Consider the following 17744-nt stretch of genomic DNA (forward strand, 5'->3'; position numbering starts at 1 on the left):
TAAACATCAGCACCTTTGTTCTGTATAAACATAAAAAAAAAAAACAAAACAAAAAAAAAAAAAAAAACAGATCTGCTTTTTTTTTTTTTTTTTTGTGCCGATAAACAAGGATTTTATAATACCGTTGTGATCCCGAGCAAAATCCCTAAGGAGACGCACGCGGTTTGGTAATTAATTTCTACCAATTTATGCTAGCATATTTTACATAGATAAAACGTGTATTACAAAATGACAGTGAGGTAGGCTGAGGAATATATCACCGCAAACAGCTGTCTCACTTTCATAAGAAAGAGAGAATTTGAGAATTTCCCTGTATATAAAAAAGCTGGATGGAGGCTGGCTGTAAATATGGAAGAAAAGGGTTATTTTATTTTTTTTTTTTATGTCCCCCCCCCCCCCCCGATATATTTCTTTTTTGGCAGATGCTGCCACACATATCATTTCGGCACCATGACAACAGCATACAAAATATCCTGGGCGCAGGGATGGAATTTTTCAGCAGCGGTGCTGAGATGGAGTATTAAAACTAAGAAGTACTGGAGGTTATGAAAGCTGACTTCACATGATCAATTCTTACAAACCTAAAGAATTTTGTCACTGTGTTTCTGTAAGCCCGTTTACATAAAAAAAAAAAAAAAATTAAGGGTTGATTTAAAATATCAAATGAAAATATTTGTGAAAACAAAATGGTGGTTGAAAGTGAACCTGTTACCAGACTAGCATTACATTACAAACATATTGTTAAAATGCAGTAAATACGTTTTAAATCAAATACTAGCCTCTGTAGATGCAGGCACTGTGGAATAATTCATCCTGAATATCAAGTAAAAATATTTACACAAAAAAAAAATGTATATGTTTAAAGTGACCTCTAAACAGACAATGGAAATTACAGTATTAACATATTCTTAAAATGCAGTAAATGTTTTAAATCAAATGCTAGCCTCTGTAGATGCAGGCACTGTGGAATAATTAATCCTGAATATCAAATAAAAATATTTACACACAAAAAAAAAAAAAAATGGATGTTTAAAGTGACCTCTAAACAGACTATAGAAAATTACAGTATTAACATATTCTTTAAATGCAGTAAATAAGCTTTAAATCAAATACTAGCCTCTGTAGATGCAGGCACTGTGGAACAATTCATCCTAAATATCAAATGAAGTTTTTTATGCAAAAAAAGGATGTCTGAAGTGACCTCCAACCAGTATTAACATTTTCTTAAGATGCAGTAAATAAGCTTTAAATCAAGCCACCAACCTATGCAGATCTAGGCATTGTGGAACAATTATCAATACTCAGTATCACATGAAAATATTTTTTGTGAACAGAAAATGTAGGTATAATGTGAACCTGTACCTAGACTATGAGCATTACAGTATTACCATGTCCTTAAAATGCTGTAAATATGTTTTAAATCAAGTCACCAGCCTCTGTAGATGCAGGCACAGTGGGGCAATTCATCCTCAATATCAAATAAAGATATTTATGTGAAAAAATGGAGGTAAAATTTGAACCTGTAACCAGACTATGGGCATTACAGGCGGTCCCCGGGTTACAAACAAGATAGGGTCTATAGGTTGGTTCTTAAGTTGAATCTGTTTGTAAGTCGGAAGAGGTACATTTTTTTAAGTGTAGCTCCAGCCAAAAAAACAATTTTTAAGCTTTTTGGATGGCATAGGGAAGGGTTATCACCCCTGTAACGTTTGTTTTGCTGTCTGTGCCACTGTTCAGAAGATTTCACCTCACTTTCCCAATGACAATTGGATTTTGAAACTTTCGGGTTGTTGTGGAAACAAGCCTTGGTGATAAAGCATCAGTGGAAGTACCTTTTTTTTCCATTATAACTCCTACAGGTGTGCATTTCCTTTCCTATGGGGGTAGATTTCCTCTCACTTCCTGTTGTCTCCGTCCGTTTGTAAGTAGGAGTCTTTGTAAGTCGGATGTTTGTAACTAGGGGACCGCCTGTACATTTTTAACATTCTTAAAATATCATAAATAATCATTAAATCAAGCCACCAGCCTCTACAGATGCAAACACAGTGAGACCAGTAATCCTCAAAATTTCAAGAAAGGGGCACTTAAGTAACCTCTCCTCAAGTGACACTTGGGTGGTGGATGGGGGGGGGTCTCACTGCTGGGAGAGGGGAGCTAAGCTGCTGAGTCATTGCTAGAAGTGGGAAGCAGGGTAAGCTGAGTCACTGCTGGGAGGAGGGAGCAGCATATCCCTCAAATTTCCCAGATCCTGTGAAGATGTCCCAATAATTTAATTGAATCCCTCATTCCTACAGTTTCAGGATATGTCCTGCTCTAGAAACAAAGAGTCAACCAACAAGATAAGCTATTCACCTAGATCCTAGGCACTTCTATAGCAGACCAGTTTGATCCAATGACCGCCTATTCACTTTTATGGAAGGACATTTACTCCCAGTCCAGTAATGTAAGAGGCAATATGTTACATACTTCTGACCACTGCACTCTATCCACTTAAGGACCAGGCTTTTTCTGGCACTTTTTCGTTCACATGTAACAATCAGTTTTTTTGCTAGAAAATTACTCAGAACCCCCAAACATTAAAGCAGAGGCCCTAGAGCAGAAGTAGGCAACTTTGGCCCTCCAGCTGTGGTGAAACTACAAATCCCATCATGCCTCTGCCTCTAGGAGTCATGCCTGTGATTGTCAGGGTCTTGCAATGTCTCATGGGACTTGTAGTTTCAAAATAGCTGGAGGGCCAAGGTTGCCTACCCCTGCCCTAGAGAATAAACTGGTGGGTTTTGCAATTTTTCATGTTACACAGTATTTGTGCAGCGTTTTTTTAAACTGAATTTATTGGGAAACAATACACTTTTTATGCAAAAAAAAACAATACATAACTCAATTTTTTTGTACAATATAAAAGATGATGTTACACCGAGTAAATTAATACCAAACATGTCACGCTTTAAAATTGTGCACCCGCAACAGCGACAATGTCAATTTTATTATCCATAGGCGACGCTTTAAAAGCCTTTACAGGTTACCACTTGATTTACAGAGGAAGCCTGGTGTTAAATTACTGCCCATGATCTGACATTTGCGGTGATACCTCACATGTGTTGGACGATTGCTGTGTGTGTGTGTGCATGTGGGACCGACACATGCAAACAAGGGGGACAGGGGCACTAATATTTTTTTGTTAATTATTAATTTATTTTTTATTTTTACACTGTTGCTTTAAACTTTTTTTTTTTATCACTTTTATTACTGTCACAAGAAATGTAAACATCCCTTGTGACAGCAATAGGCAGTGACAGGTACTCTTTATGGAGGGATCTGGGGCCTCTGCACTTAAGAGCATTCAGTCACACCAAGATCGCTGTGATTGAATGCTTTCATTTTTAAAATATGGTCATCACTTCAGGTTTACTATTTACTGGAGCCAAAGCCGATCCGGTCTTTGTTCAGCTCCGTGACTAGCTGGCGGCAGCACCGGCTAATCAATCAGGACTTCCGGTGGGATGGGAGATCCCGATCAAGCTGTGGAAGGGGGCGGGAGGGGGGCGTCCCCTTCAATTGCTTGTAATAGCAATAGAGCAGCTAGGTAGCCACTCCGATTGCTATTAAGAGAAAGCCGACCATCTGTTTGTAAATAACAGTATCGAGATGATGCCTGCTTTAGTGCACATTGCATTACAATTACATTACAACATAGGCGTGCGCACAGGGTGTGCCGGGTGTGCCCAGGCACACCCTAATCACCCTGTGCACATTAGTGTTATCGCTCTGTGTAGCAGCAGTAACAGGGGAAAGATCTCCCTCTTACCGGCTCTGCTATAAGAGAAGTGTTTATGCTCTTCTCTTTTACTGTGCCGGCAGGGAGATCAATGTGCCGGGGTCATATATATGTAGACATCCGCACACACACGTGTGTTTGAGCTTAAGGGTGCACACCCTAATGCAATAGGCTGCGCACGCCTATGCATTACAATAATTGTCTCAGTAGTTTCTGATTTATATTTTTCAACTATTATAATGAAGTTCTTCTTTAAGGTAGACTTGGCAAGAAAAACACCCCTCTAGCATTTCTAGCCATGGCCATCCTGAGTAAGGGCTGATGACTGATGTAACATTTACTTCCTGACAGCTTAAAAATAGTTGATGTGATTGAGAGCGTTTAGTTCTGCTTAAAAGATATCACCTAAACCAGTTTTTCTCAACCTTTTTATTGTGGAGAAACCCTTGAAGTAACTTCTAGATCACAGACAGCCTAAGCCAACCGATCCCGCCCCTTGCACAGCCCATACACTTCAGTGAGCACTGGAAGGGAAGAGCAGAGTGCGGTGACTGACAGTCACCTCTCTGCTCAGAGCAGACCGAGAACTGAGCGGTCAGTGGTCATGTGATTTCTCAGTTCTTGGTCTTAGAGCCGACACATGACAGCTGCTGCATCAGGGAGAAGGTATGTATGCTTGTTTTTATGTATTTTCACACTTCTTCCTTAAAGAATTATTGGTGTCATTGCTTTTTTTTGTTATCTCAGAGTCATAAATTGCTCATTTTTGAGGAACCACTGAACCCTGGTTGGGAAAGCCTGACCTAAATTATAAACTTTCTATATTCAGTACAAGAAAGACATACTGTATGTACTGAAGATTTTAATTAACAAATTCATATATACCGTATTTATCGGCGTATAACACGCACAGGCGTATAACACGCACATTCATTTTAAGAGGGAAGTTTCAGGAAAAAAAATTAAATTTTAAATAAGGAACTTTGAAGCAAAATAAGGGTCAGTGCCCATCTGCAGCCTCACCATTGCCATCAATGCAGCCTGATCAATGCCCATCTGCAGCCTCACAAGTGCCATCAATGCAGTCTCATTAGTCCACATCAATGCAGCCTCGCCATTGCCATCAATGCAGCAGCCTCACCATTGCCATCAATGCAGCAGCCTCACCACTGCCATCAATGCAGCAGCCTCGTCATTGCCATCAGTGCAGCCTGATCGATGCCCATCTGCAGCCTAGAGGGGACAGGGAGGGGGGCGGGACGAGCGCAGAAAGATTACATACAGATACAGTGAGAATCTCCTATGATAGACAGAACAGTGGTCCAATGGTGGCCCAGGAGATGGGACTTCCTATTACAGGGGCCGCCAAGTAAACAGGAGATTCAAACTGTATGTATTCTGACGGCTCTCGTCACGCCCCCCTCCCTGTCCCCTCCGAGGCAGCTAAAATTGAAGTATTGGCGTATAACACGCACGCGCTATTTGCACCTGATTTTCATGGTGAAAAAGTGAGTGTTATACGCCAATAAATACAGTACTTTGTTCTGAAGTTTATGTATGTCTGTGATACAGTAATTAATGTGCGTGTCAAGCTAAAACTTCTTTTTTTAGGCAGAGTAGGGAAGGGCTTATAAATCTCTCATGATATTTTTTGCTGCTGGGGAGATTTTTTTTCACTTCCTGTCCTGGAGACACAAAAGGAATCAAGAGAAAATCTATTTAAAGTTAATGAAATGTTTGCCATTTAATACTGCTTAAGGTATACTTTGAGAGTGCAAAAACTAGGAAATGGATTAGATTTACTGTATATCATTTTTTTATATTGCCTGGATGCTATTTAAAGTGAACCTATGCCCAGACTATGAATACTCTAGTATTCATAGAGTCTGGACTGAGTCAATGTCCTATTCGGACCCGTCGCTGTTGCGCCATTTAGGAGTCATCCTGAGCCACCGCTAACACAGTCTTTGCACAGCGATGGTCGGAGGGCGGGAGCAATCAGTTAACTGGGGCAGCTCGTGCCCTCCGTTCATCGCTGTGCTGCTCTTCCGATGTCAGCTCTAGACCTGCTATGCCTCCCGCCCTCCGCCCGTGTAAGGTAGGAAAGGGAAGAGAGCTATGCTATGAAGGAAGTAACAAGCTAGGGATGATATGAAGGAGGTCAAGGAAACTGTAATGTAAAGTAGGAACAGGGGTGATATAAAAAGAGAGGCAAGGACAGGAATGCGAAGGGGGTGGAAGTTCTGTAAAGGGAGTGAGGACAGGAATGTGAAGGGGGACTGCAGTGTGAAGAGGGGGGGGTTCTATAAAGGGGACGAGGACAGGAATGTGAAGGAGGCTGGGGAATGAAATGTGAAGGGGGGCATTCTATAAAGGTGGTGAGGACTTCAATGTGAAGGAGTGATGCTATAAAGGGGCTGAGGACAGGAATGCAAAGGGGGTGCTATAAAGGTGTGAGGACAGAAATATGAAGGGGGTGGTATAAAGGGGGTGAGGGCAGGAATGTGAAGGGGCTGGGGACTGCAATGGGAATAGGGGGCTCTATAAAGTGGGTGGGGACAGGAATGTGAAGCGGGGCTGGGGACTGCGATGGGAAGGAGGAGTGCTATAAAGAAAGTGACAGGAATGTGAAGGGGGTGCCATACTGGGGGTAAGGACAGGAATGTGAAGGGGGGCTGGGGACTGCAATGTGAAGGGGGGGTGCTATAAAGGGGGTGAGCACAAGAATGTGAATGAGGGTGATATAAAGTGGGGTGTGTAACCGTAATTTGAAGTAGGGGGTGATATAAAGCTGGACCGAGGACAGGAAAGTGAAGGGGGGCTGAGGACTGTAATGTTAAGGGGGGGGGGGGTGATATGCAGGGGGAATGAGAACAATGATGTAATAACAGGATTGTGATGTGAAGTATCTGAGGCTAGGTTCACATCATTGCGTACTGCGTTCTGTGTGTTTAACCAGCCCATTTATTTCAGTGGCCTGCCTATCCACAGGAATGCAGAGAAAAGTCCCTGACCCCATTTTTAAATTGCGCCGTACCGAGCTGCATGATACTGTGGCACCATGCGGTTTGGCACTCGCAAAAACGTGCCGCGCTTGCCATTGAGGTGCCATTAACAATCAAACATATGATTTGGACCTCTGCTGGACCTTTGTGAATTGTAATTCAATACCCCTGCTCTAGTGTTTACATATTCTTTACAGGCATTTAGCCTTTTGCTGCCAGAACCATTTTTCCATTTTTTTTCACTAATTAAAAATGCACATTTTAGGTCTAAGGATAAGTTAAAACCCCCAAGCATTATATATTTTCTAAAAGCCTTTACAGGTCATCAGTTTGGAGCTGAGAATTATGTTCCTAGAATTACTATATCCACTCTGGCAAAATATGGCAATATGTAACACGCCACACCCGATGTGTGAGTTTATGTATGTGCATGAACATTAGGGTGTGGAGGGCTTTACAATTATTTTTTCAGCATTTTTTTTTTTTAGTTACTTAAAGCAGAAGTGCCCCACAACTGTGTACCACCACCTCTCACTGCTACCGCTTACCTCAAGGCATGACCCACACTCAGGTAAGGTCACTATGTGCTTCCCAGCAACTCAGCAGTGATCCTCCAAGAATCCAAGGAGCTCAACCACACATTTTTCCAGCTGCTAACCATATGTCCAAATGAAGCCTGCATTGAAAACCTAAAATAAAAAAATGTAATGCCCAGGAGACTAAGTGCATAAAGGCCTTGGCCCTATTCTAATCTGTGCTGTGGTTGTGCAATAAAACAGCATCATTACTTCTGTTTATGCTGGATGTAGCTCCAGCCCAAGCTGAAACCCAGTATATGGGTGTTTCTATGGGGATAGCTGCAGCCAACACTGAAGCCTCTGTTGTGGCTTCAGTTTAACTGTGCTTCACTCCCAATATTCAGTGCAGCACAGCCACACCCACTTTTCACACATATACCGCACAGGGTATCCTGAACAGCTTTTTTTTTTTAATACAATTCTGTTTTCACTTTCAGCATGTAGTCTTAAATGGTGCATGCGATATGATGAATTCTTTTAAAGAAAACTGCTGATTTAAAAAGTTGGATAACAGTGTTTGAATTTTCATGTTAAAGCTTATATAAGATTTTAGGGGTTGGCTCTTAGTCTACTTACGAGCTGAACTCCAGCTATAATGAAAAATTCACCTTGCAGTGGGCCTTGATTGTTTAGTCTAAGGCAGCCTTTTTTAACCAGGGTGCCTTGGGAAAATACCTAAAAATGTATCAAAAAATTGTATACAAGCCAGCAGGTGGATCAAGCCTGCATTTTAGTTACACAAAGCCACAGGTTATCATTATGCCCCATTACGACCTTCTTGACACCGACATCCTAACAACCAATGACATCATCAGTTGATAAGGAGGATGTTTGATCATCCTCTGCCCCTCTCCCTCAGCTCTGGGGTGACATTAGCTGACTGATGGAGAGAAATTGAGGAAGAAGAGAAACTTTGGAATACTAGTCAGTACCAGTGTTTAAAAGTGTATTTGCTTTGGAAGAATAAATCACTTCTAACATTGGGTGTCCTACGTGTGGATGTTGTTGCATTAGCTAAAGCTTTTTGGATAATTTTTTACATTTTAGAATGGGTTGCCTTGAGACTGTCCATAATTTTAAAGGGTGTCTTGACTGAAAAAAGGTTGAGAAACAATACTTACCTTATTCCTCTCTCCCACAGGCTTTTTCCCAGCTGTATGACCAGTCCCCCAAAGGTGCTCTGTCTGAGAGCATCAAATGGTAGAGAAGAGTGCCAACTTTTGGCAGAATAAGGAATAAGGTAAATACTTCACCTTATCACCTCCTAGACCAGTCATGGTGAACCTTGGCACTTCAGATGTTTTGGAACTACATTTCCCATGATGCTCATCTACACTGCAGAGTGCATGAGCATTATGAGAAATGCAGTTCCAAAACATCTGGGGTGCCAAGGTTCGCAATCACTGTCCTAGACTAAACTAGCAAATAACCCCTGCAGTGCGGGGGGGGGGGGGGGGCTGCAAGATAAATTGTTCACTATACTGTAGCTGAAGGTCAACTTTAAGGATCTTTCCAGAATAACTCAAAAGGAACTCTCTCCTACAGCTCCCGTTTTTGTTTTGTTTTTTTGGGGTGGGGGGAGCTGCAAATACAGATTAAAACATTTAATGGATTACGTGGGCCCTACTGTGCTTCACTGGTCAGACCCCAATTTGCCAAATAACTTAGACAACAGCAAGACAGGGTCCTCATTATTGAAAGGAGGTTATGGGTACTGGAGTCCATATTTCTATATCAACAGGCCCCCAAAAAATGTGAGATTTCTTTAAAATAAGGATGTATTTCAACACAATATGGATCTATTACCAAATCCAGGATAGTAAAACATTTACAGATATTGCTTTACATCTTTTTTGATTTTTCTTGTTGTCATACGAGCATTCTGTGGAGATCTTCAACATTGTTCCAGGGTAAATGTCCTGGTTGATGTTGTGAAATGCTGTCTGTAGATGCCCTCAAATACCAGAAAGAAAGCATCCATGGAAACTATCTAGAGGCACATGCTTACAGTCCTCAATCTGCCACAGGGATGTCAAGGATGCCACTCTTGAAAAAACAAACTGCTAGCCATCTGTCTTTCCATCCCTTTGGATTCCTCATTGTTTCATTGATCAACACCTTCCATTTCCCATACAGATATGGACTACAAATGAGTGATTTTGAAAAGTGAAAGCTCCTGCCCAAGCTTATAGCAAGCTTGAAGAGAACAACATATCCTTTTATTTTTATAATGAAAGTGCACTCATTATTTAACACTACTTATTATGAAAACATTGTTGTATCTGGGGTGTACAAAATTGCACATAAAAAACACCGTTCTCAAGTAGTTTTCTAGAATATAAAATTTCACCTAACCGGAATCCAATTCCTAGCCCTAAACCTCTTCTCATTCCACATCAATCTATCCCTGAACTCCAATCTAAACCTAGAACCCTACCCCATAAAATGAATGCCTAAACCAAACCTAACCTCTACATAACTTAAACTAAACCTCAGCCTAGCCCCTAAACCTTGAAGTCAACCATTAGACACAATGTTTCCTACCAAAATCCTAAAACTATACAAAAAGTAAAATAAATAGTATACTATAACAAAAAAAGACTATAAAAACAATGAAGTATAAGGACCCTTTCAGTGGACTTACACTTAGTGGGCTTTATTATCATCCCAGACAAACCAAACACCTGTCCCTGCCAAATCATCACTAAGTAGCCTGCTCGATACCACATGAGCTCTTGAGGTTCTTTACTGTACCATACTGGGTCATACTCATCCCAGGCATGTGTATCACAATTTTCCTTTAATGGAAAGTCAGTAATCCACTAACAGCGGGCTAACACTTTAAACAGTTGAGGAAAGTGGAAAGATAGCCCTGGACCCATAGGAATATCTTACTGGTATTGTTAACTTAGGGCAAGGATCTCCAAACTATGGCCCTCTAGCTGTTGCGGAACTACACATCCCACAAGGCATTTGACATTTACAGGCATGACTAGGCATGATGGGAATTGCAGTTCCTAGACAACTGGAGGGCCATAGTTTGGAGACCCCTGACTTAGGGTATTGGTGTTGGTGTGAATGATCTGGTTCCTGGTCAAAAGACTTCTACACCTAACACACAAATGCCACAACACTGCTGAGAGGTCCAGATAAAACTTTATTCCATTAAAAGCCAGGGATAGAATCCAAAAAAGTAGCCAATGCATTTTGGGAGTACAAGTGCCCCTTTATCATGTGTTGACTGGCAACAATGTTAACAAACAAAGTGAACTGGACCTATGTTTGTATTTTTTCCATTGATGAAGGCTTCCTTCATTCCCCCGGTTGGACCCCCAAAATGTGTTGGCTACTTTTTTAGCTTGTATCCCTGACTTTTAATAAAATAACCTGGACCTCTTATCATTGGTGTGCCGCTTCAATTTCAATTTTCATTACATAATACATTAAATACAATCTTTCACTTCCCAAAACGAACACAAAGCCTGTAAAAATACTGTTAAAGCGGAATTTAACTACCAAAATGGAGTTAGTTACTTTTAAACACCTCCTTCCTCCACAAGCAGATTTTTTTCTGTGTTTATTTTTTTATTATTCTTGTATTTGGTCCCTCCGCCATTCTGGCTTAGGCCAAAATGCCATGTCTCTGGTCCTGAAGCCTCCTGAGATACTGGGATAATTTTGGCAGAGACCCGCCAAATTTTAATTCATCTATGGGCATTGCCGCTCAACTTCTGTGAAACAGGATTGTTGGAACATTTTAATTTGATCAGCAGCTGCAGCCAATCCGCTGCAGGGTTTAAAGACTCCGCTCTCAGAATAAAAAAATGTAATTTGATCATGGGCTGCAGTGCTGATCAGTGTATTCTGACAGTGGAGGAGTACCCGATGTCAGAACACAATAGTACAGCAGGGAGGATTCCCCCATCCTTCTCACATCACATCTCCCAGAAGGATGGGCTCAGCATGTCATCAGTAGCTCCTTGAATGTACCCAATGAGGCAGAAAACTGAAGAGTAGTTCAAAGTTTCGGAATTGCCTGATGAAGGGGTTCTGTGTGGCTCCGAAACGTTGCACTACACTGCTTTGTGATGTGATCTTTCTTGAATAAAAAAAAAGTTTGAATGAAATTGATGATCCTTGGTGTTCTGGCAAATATCCACATATCGTATGTAGTAATTCACCAGCGATCACCAGTATGCAGCTGGTGATCGCTACAGCACCCATCAGCCTAAAGAGCTTATTCCAGGATTGTGTGCGATGGGAACATGGACTGCAGAAAACTGAAGAGGACCAAGATGAAGACGCAGGATCCAATGTATGTCAAATGAACAGCAGATCACAACAGGAAAGGAAGATTTTGCTGTGTAGCTGAATATGTGTTTTGAAGAGAATGCAGCACTACAAGTAGGAGGGAGAAAAAAACATGGGGGATAGTTAAGTAATGCTTCCCTTCTGTCCCTCTGCCGGTGTTCTGTCGGATAGTGCCCGCTATCAAGAAGTGCCCGGTATGTAATGCGCATGCGCCGTACGGAACAGCAGAAGAGCTGATTTGCCGATTAGCTGGGCTGACGTAACCAGGGTGCATGCGCACACTGTAGGAGGCATCTCTCGATGGGAGATACCATTACACAGGCACAATTTAAACCTTTACAAACAGCGGAGGAGACTGTAGTTCTTAGATTGTGCATCGCTGTTGCTGGAGGGCGGCTAGTGGCTGTGTTGAAGAGCTGGTTTTGTCTTTGTTGCATCCCGCCCTTTCACACAGGCAATACCGGCCGTTCAACACAGCAAACCCACCCTACAGCACAGACAAAACCGGACCATCAGCATACTGTAAAGTCGCCCCGCAAAAGCGAGGCACAATGTGAGAACTACAGGCCCCCCTCGCTGTTTGTATAGGTTTCAATTGTGGCCGTGAAATGGTATCTCCCATCGAGAGATGCCTCCTAAGATGTGCGCTTGCGCCCTGGTCACGTCACTCCAGCTGATCGGCAAATCAGCTGAAGTGCGGCTCCGTACAGTACATGCGCGGGCACTATTCGATGGGGGGGCACTTCTCGACAGTACACCAGCTCTGCCGATTTCCTGTACCTGATGTAATTCCAACTGTCCTCCACTGAGCACTTCCCCAGCCTCTGCTCCACTGCTGTGTCCCATAATAAAACCGAGGTAGTGAGAGGAATCAAAAAATCCATAGTGAGACCAGGAGATCATCATGCCTAGAAGTGTTGGAATTTTAAGACTTTTCAGGAACAATACAGTACTTTTTACTTCAATACAGTAAAATCTGGTGGCACAGGTGGCAGAAGAGGTACTGCTTTGTTTATTTTTTTTATTTGATAGAGCTTCTTTAAGAGCCCTTACACACCGGGCCGCCCATAGCGTCGGCGGTAAAACGCTGCTATTTTTAGCTGCGTTTTACCGTCGGATTAGCAGCGCATTTCGGCCGCTAGCTAATTTATCCCCCGCTAGCGGCCGAGAAAGGGTTAAAACCGCCTGCAATGCGCCGCAATAGCGGCGTTTTGCCGGCGGTATCCCAGCGCTGCCCCATTGATTTCAACGCTCCAAAGAAGCTGCTGGCAGGACTTTTCCTGACGTGCTGCAGCTGTTTGAGAGCAGATTGCAGGCGCTATTTTTAACGCTATAGCGCCTGCAAAACGCCCTCGGTGTGAAAGGGGTCTTAATCTTTGCTAAAATGTTTGCAGCAAATATAACAATTTATTGTAGTGAAAAAATATTATGTGCCTTTTAGGCCACCTATCAATGCATGCTGTACAAAGCTTACCTAAACTGCTGCAAGCCGCAGTTTGGAAACCTGCCCAAATGCCACACAACAGGCAGACCTCCGGGTGAATGGATCTATTCCTGACAAAGGGCAGCTAAAATGTGCTGAAGAAGAAAAATGCACAGGAAAGCTCATAGATGTGAATGGGCCCGAGGGGCCACGTGGGATATCCTGCCATTTCCGGAAGGTTGTGGAAGGCCTGTTGGGAGTCCCGTAAAGGCAGCAGTTCAGAACTTCCTCTGATGTGCATGTCATATTTATATAATGTGATGTGCATTCTAATGTCATGCAGACACTTCACCTCAAACAAGTGTCTTTCATGATAAGACATTCTGTTAGAAAAGCTCAGGGACCGTCTACTGGGACATGGCTGCTGTTCATGTATCAATAATGTATCGTGGTGCACATAGGACATGCTGTAATCCATCTCTTGTACAAAGAAACAGACAAACAAAATAAACATCAAAAGTCTTAAAAATTAATAAAGTACAATCGAAAAAAATAAATTCCAAGTCTGGTATTAGTACTATGCGGTTGATCTAGGAACTACTGTGAAAAATTGTTCTTCTAAAACTTAAAGGAAATAATATGTAATCCATTCACCAATGATGGCATGGCATACGTCCATACAGTATGGAGAACTACCCAGCGCCCATAAGATAATATATAATCTATTCACCAATGATGGCATGGCACTATACCTAGCATGATAAGATACAACTGCGCATCAGTCAATAGTATTTGAGTTCATCAGCTATCACATGCCATATGTAGCACCCTATAGTAGTGTGCTAGAGAGAGTAGATGAAATTAGGCAGGTCTGGCTGGTTGCTAGGCCTGTTTGTTTGCATTCTGGGCTGGGAGTGGCTCAGTGTAGCAGATGGTGACTCACAGGCAGCATCACTAAGACCTCTTCTTTCGAGAGCTTTCTAGAAGGTTCTGGAAAAAGAGGTGGGAAAGTGAGGTGGAGTTGCCTGGGGTGTTCTGAGGAGCCCTGACCAATCCCCAACTTGGATTGGCAGGGAGCAGGCCTCCTTAAATACCCAGGGTCAGCCCAGCTGGGGAGGAGTTATCGGGTGGAAGAGCTGGAGTGAAAGAGTGTGGAGGCTGTCGGGGCCTTTGAGGGAGTTCCCCAGTTTCGGGGGGGGGGGGGGGTTGACCTTGGGCCTGGGCTTGGGTGCAGTCGGGACCAACTTTAAGAAGACGTGAAGAGGTCCTGGACTGAAGGCATATGAGAGAGCAAGGCGAGGACAACTGGTCGCAGCCAAGAGGGCTAGTGAGTGAGGCAGTCGGGAGGACTTGGGAGGCACACCTGAGAAGACTGGGAGTTAGCAGTCTGAGATGGGTGCAGAACCAGAACAGTGGATTGTGGTGAATGGGGCAGTGGAGAGAGGCAGCTGCAGCCAGGGGGGCTGGCAGGGCCTGAAGATGGGTTACTGGGCTCAGTAGCCATGTGTGTAGGACAGATAGCACCAAAGACTTTGTATTTTGCTACACCACAGGAGCCCGCAGTTCCTGCCTACAAAGGGCAATTGCTAAAGGCCTGGCTGAGCCAGTGTCAGACCTAATCACTGTGTGCTAGCCGTGCCTGGAGATTAGAGAGGAAGCGATGTGCAAGAGGAGAAATGGAGTGTATATACTGGACAATATATAGTGGTGTCAAGCAAGTTCTATCAATTCTTCTGGACATCCCATGTTTCCCTTACCCCATCCAAGTTCAATCCCTTTAATAAAAACAAAAAAACAAAGCATATGGATGGTTCTATGTCTCAATGTTTAAGAGGTGAATGCTGGGCTGGGCAGGTTGATGTGTGGACCACAATTCTCAGCTGTCCCTACGGGGGTAACTGCTGCACATACATAGGAACTTCTTGGAGCATCGTTTAAAGAGTATGTTGAGGCATTACATACATTTCTGCAGTATACGCACATTTCCCCATATTTTATTCCTTTAAGAGCAGAAAAATATCCATTGGTCTGCCAAAAATGTACTCTGCTCCTAAAGTGGAATTAAAGTCTTTCTTTTAAAAACTGTGAGAATACAGGCTTTTATCGCAAAAGACATGCACAATCATCCTGCTTTGGTTAATAAAGACAGCCGTAGCCTGATATGTGAAAGAAGCCTGTCTCTTTCATTTCTCTTTTTTTTTCTCTCTCCCCCTCTCTTCTCCTCTTCTTTTTTGGCGTTTATTATTTACTTTAAGACCCCTTTCACACTGAGGTGCTTTACAGGCTCTATAGCGATAAAAAATTGGATTTTTGTACTCACCGTAAAATCCATTTCTCTGAGTTCATCGACGGACACAGCGCCTCCTTAATCTTGACCATTGGGTTATATCGCCTCAGCAGGGGTAGGACTAGGCAGAATAAAACGCACCTGGCTACGCCCATTGGCTGTCCTCAGTCAGTATATAACCCCCTCCCTGCTCTAGGTATTCAGTTTAGCAGCAAGCAGTAATAGAAGTATCAAAAACTCCATAGAGGGGTGGGCGCTGTGTCCGTCGATGAACTCAGAGAAATGGATTTTACGGTGAGTACAAAATCCCATTTTCTCTTTCGTTCATCGAAGGACACAGCGCCTCCCTAATCTTGACCATTGGGACGTCCAAAAGCAGTGCCAAAAATGAGGGGTGGGCAAAATAACCCAAGGCTAATCAGAAGAGCCCTAACCAGGACACAGGAGCCTTAACCGGGTCACAGGAGCCCCATCTGAAATAAAAAATGTTTAAAGAAAAAACACCCCTTATGAGGGAACCCCCCTCTTAAACAGCAGCCTGAAAAACCTTGTGGCCAAAAAAAGCATCCGCAGATGCCAAAATATCTACTTTATAGAATTTAGTGAAGGTATGCACTGACGGCCAAGTGGCCACCTTGCAAACCTGTGATATTGACGCTTGATGATGGAAGGCCCAAGAAGTACTAAGCGCCCGAGTAGAATGTGCCGTGACAGGGAAAGGAGGAACCCGACCCATAATAGAATAGGCCTGAGTCACAGTCTGTCTGATCCATCTGGAGATAGTAGCCGAAGAAGCCCTTTCCTTGGTCTTTGTGTAACCACAAAAAGTGAGTCTGACCTCCGGAAGGACTCAGTGGATTCCAGATACACCCGAATCGCACGAACCACATCCAGGGTAATATTCTCGAATGGAGGTTTCTGTAGAACCAATAGCACCAAGTTTAAATCCCGCTCTGGCATCTCCACGAGGTTCTGGCCATCTCTAGTGTCTCACTAGACTAACGAAAAATGTCCGCCATGACATCATTGGCTACACAAACATGGCCGCCAGCCAGAGACCAGCCAGACCAACAGAAAATGGCCGCAGTGAACTCATTGGCTACACAAACATGGCCGGCAGCCAGAGACCAGCCAGACCAAGAGAAAATGGGCGCCGTAATGTCATCAGACCACACAAAAATGGCCACCGGCCATTTGAAATGCTGAAGCATGCTGCCAAGATCCTCTCTTTGCCTTCAACATTTCAGTACCCTCTGCAACAGGACCCCCTTCCAAAAAGGTACTGTACTCTACCAGGCATGATGAACATTTAAGGAGACACTGCTGTGCACTCTGCACTGGGACCCCCAAACTGCACACTACCTCACACTGCACACACAGCAGGGCATGCACCCAAGGGTCTCCGCTGCACCCTCTGCACTGGAACCCCCCCATACCGCCAGGGCAGGACACACACCACCCAGAAGGTAAATGGCAGGGGAGACCCCAGGGGTCTCTGCTGCCTGCCCTGGGACTCCCACCAATCTGTGGGGGGAGGGGGAAGCCCAGTTTAACCAGGGGACTTTAGGATGGGAGGAGAGATCCTACAGGCAGGTCCGACCATCCCTGGAGGGTTCCTGCGTCCACCCCAAATCGCTCAAAGGGGGAAAGGGGAAACTGTACTTAGCAATCCATGGTTCAGGTGACCGTCCAGACAGAACTCCTCGCCACCGAAGTGGGGGGCTATCGGCCAAGGGACCGCTGTGACACGGACCAGAACCCATTCGCATGCGACCCTGCGAGACGTTTAACTTGCGGGCCAGCCTCCATCCTTTGAGGCTATGTGGTGGCCGACCTAGCGCATAGCTGCGGTCTGCACGTGCTCGCTGGCTGGACTGGGGAGACCATTGGATCTAGATTATCCAGCCCAGCCCGACAGTTGATTGCAGATCTCCCAGGAGAAAATGCATGGAAAAAAAGACAAAAAGTAAAGTTTGCTAGGACCAAAAGATCCCAGCAAGAAGCTAGGTCCTTACTCCTGACTAGACAGAAATAAACTGGAAACTTAGAGCAGGGAGGGGGTTATATACTAACTGAGGACAGCCCATGGGCGTAGCCAGGTTCTTTTTTGTTCTGCCTAGTCCTACTCCTGCAGAGGCAATGGTCAAGATTAAGGAGGCGCTGTGTCCATTGATGAACGAAAGAGAAATAGCGCCTGCAAAGCGTCTGTAAAGCACCTCTCCTTTCACCTCAATGTAAAAGCCAGAGTGCTTTCACACTGGAGCGGTGCACTGGCAGGACGCTCAAAAAAGTCCTGCAAGCAGCATCTTTGAGTCGCTGTGGGAGCGATGTATACACCGCTCCTACAGCGACCCTGCCCATTGAA

At 43.9% G+C, this 17744-nt stretch overlaps 1 protein-coding gene across 4 annotated transcripts in view; it reads right to left on the reverse strand.

The window, feature by feature from the left end:
- The window catches only part of CDK14 (cyclin dependent kinase 14), a 678339-nt gene that overhangs the window by 106226 nt on the left and 554369 nt on the right, over positions 1-17744 (reverse strand). The window lies entirely within an intron of this gene.

Source organism: Aquarana catesbeiana, linkage group LG05 (genome assembly GCF_042186555.1).
Source record: "Aquarana catesbeiana isolate 2022-GZ linkage group LG05, ASM4218655v1, whole genome shotgun sequence".
Taxonomy (NCBI): Eukaryota; Metazoa; Chordata; class Amphibia; order Anura; family Ranidae; genus Aquarana; species Aquarana catesbeiana.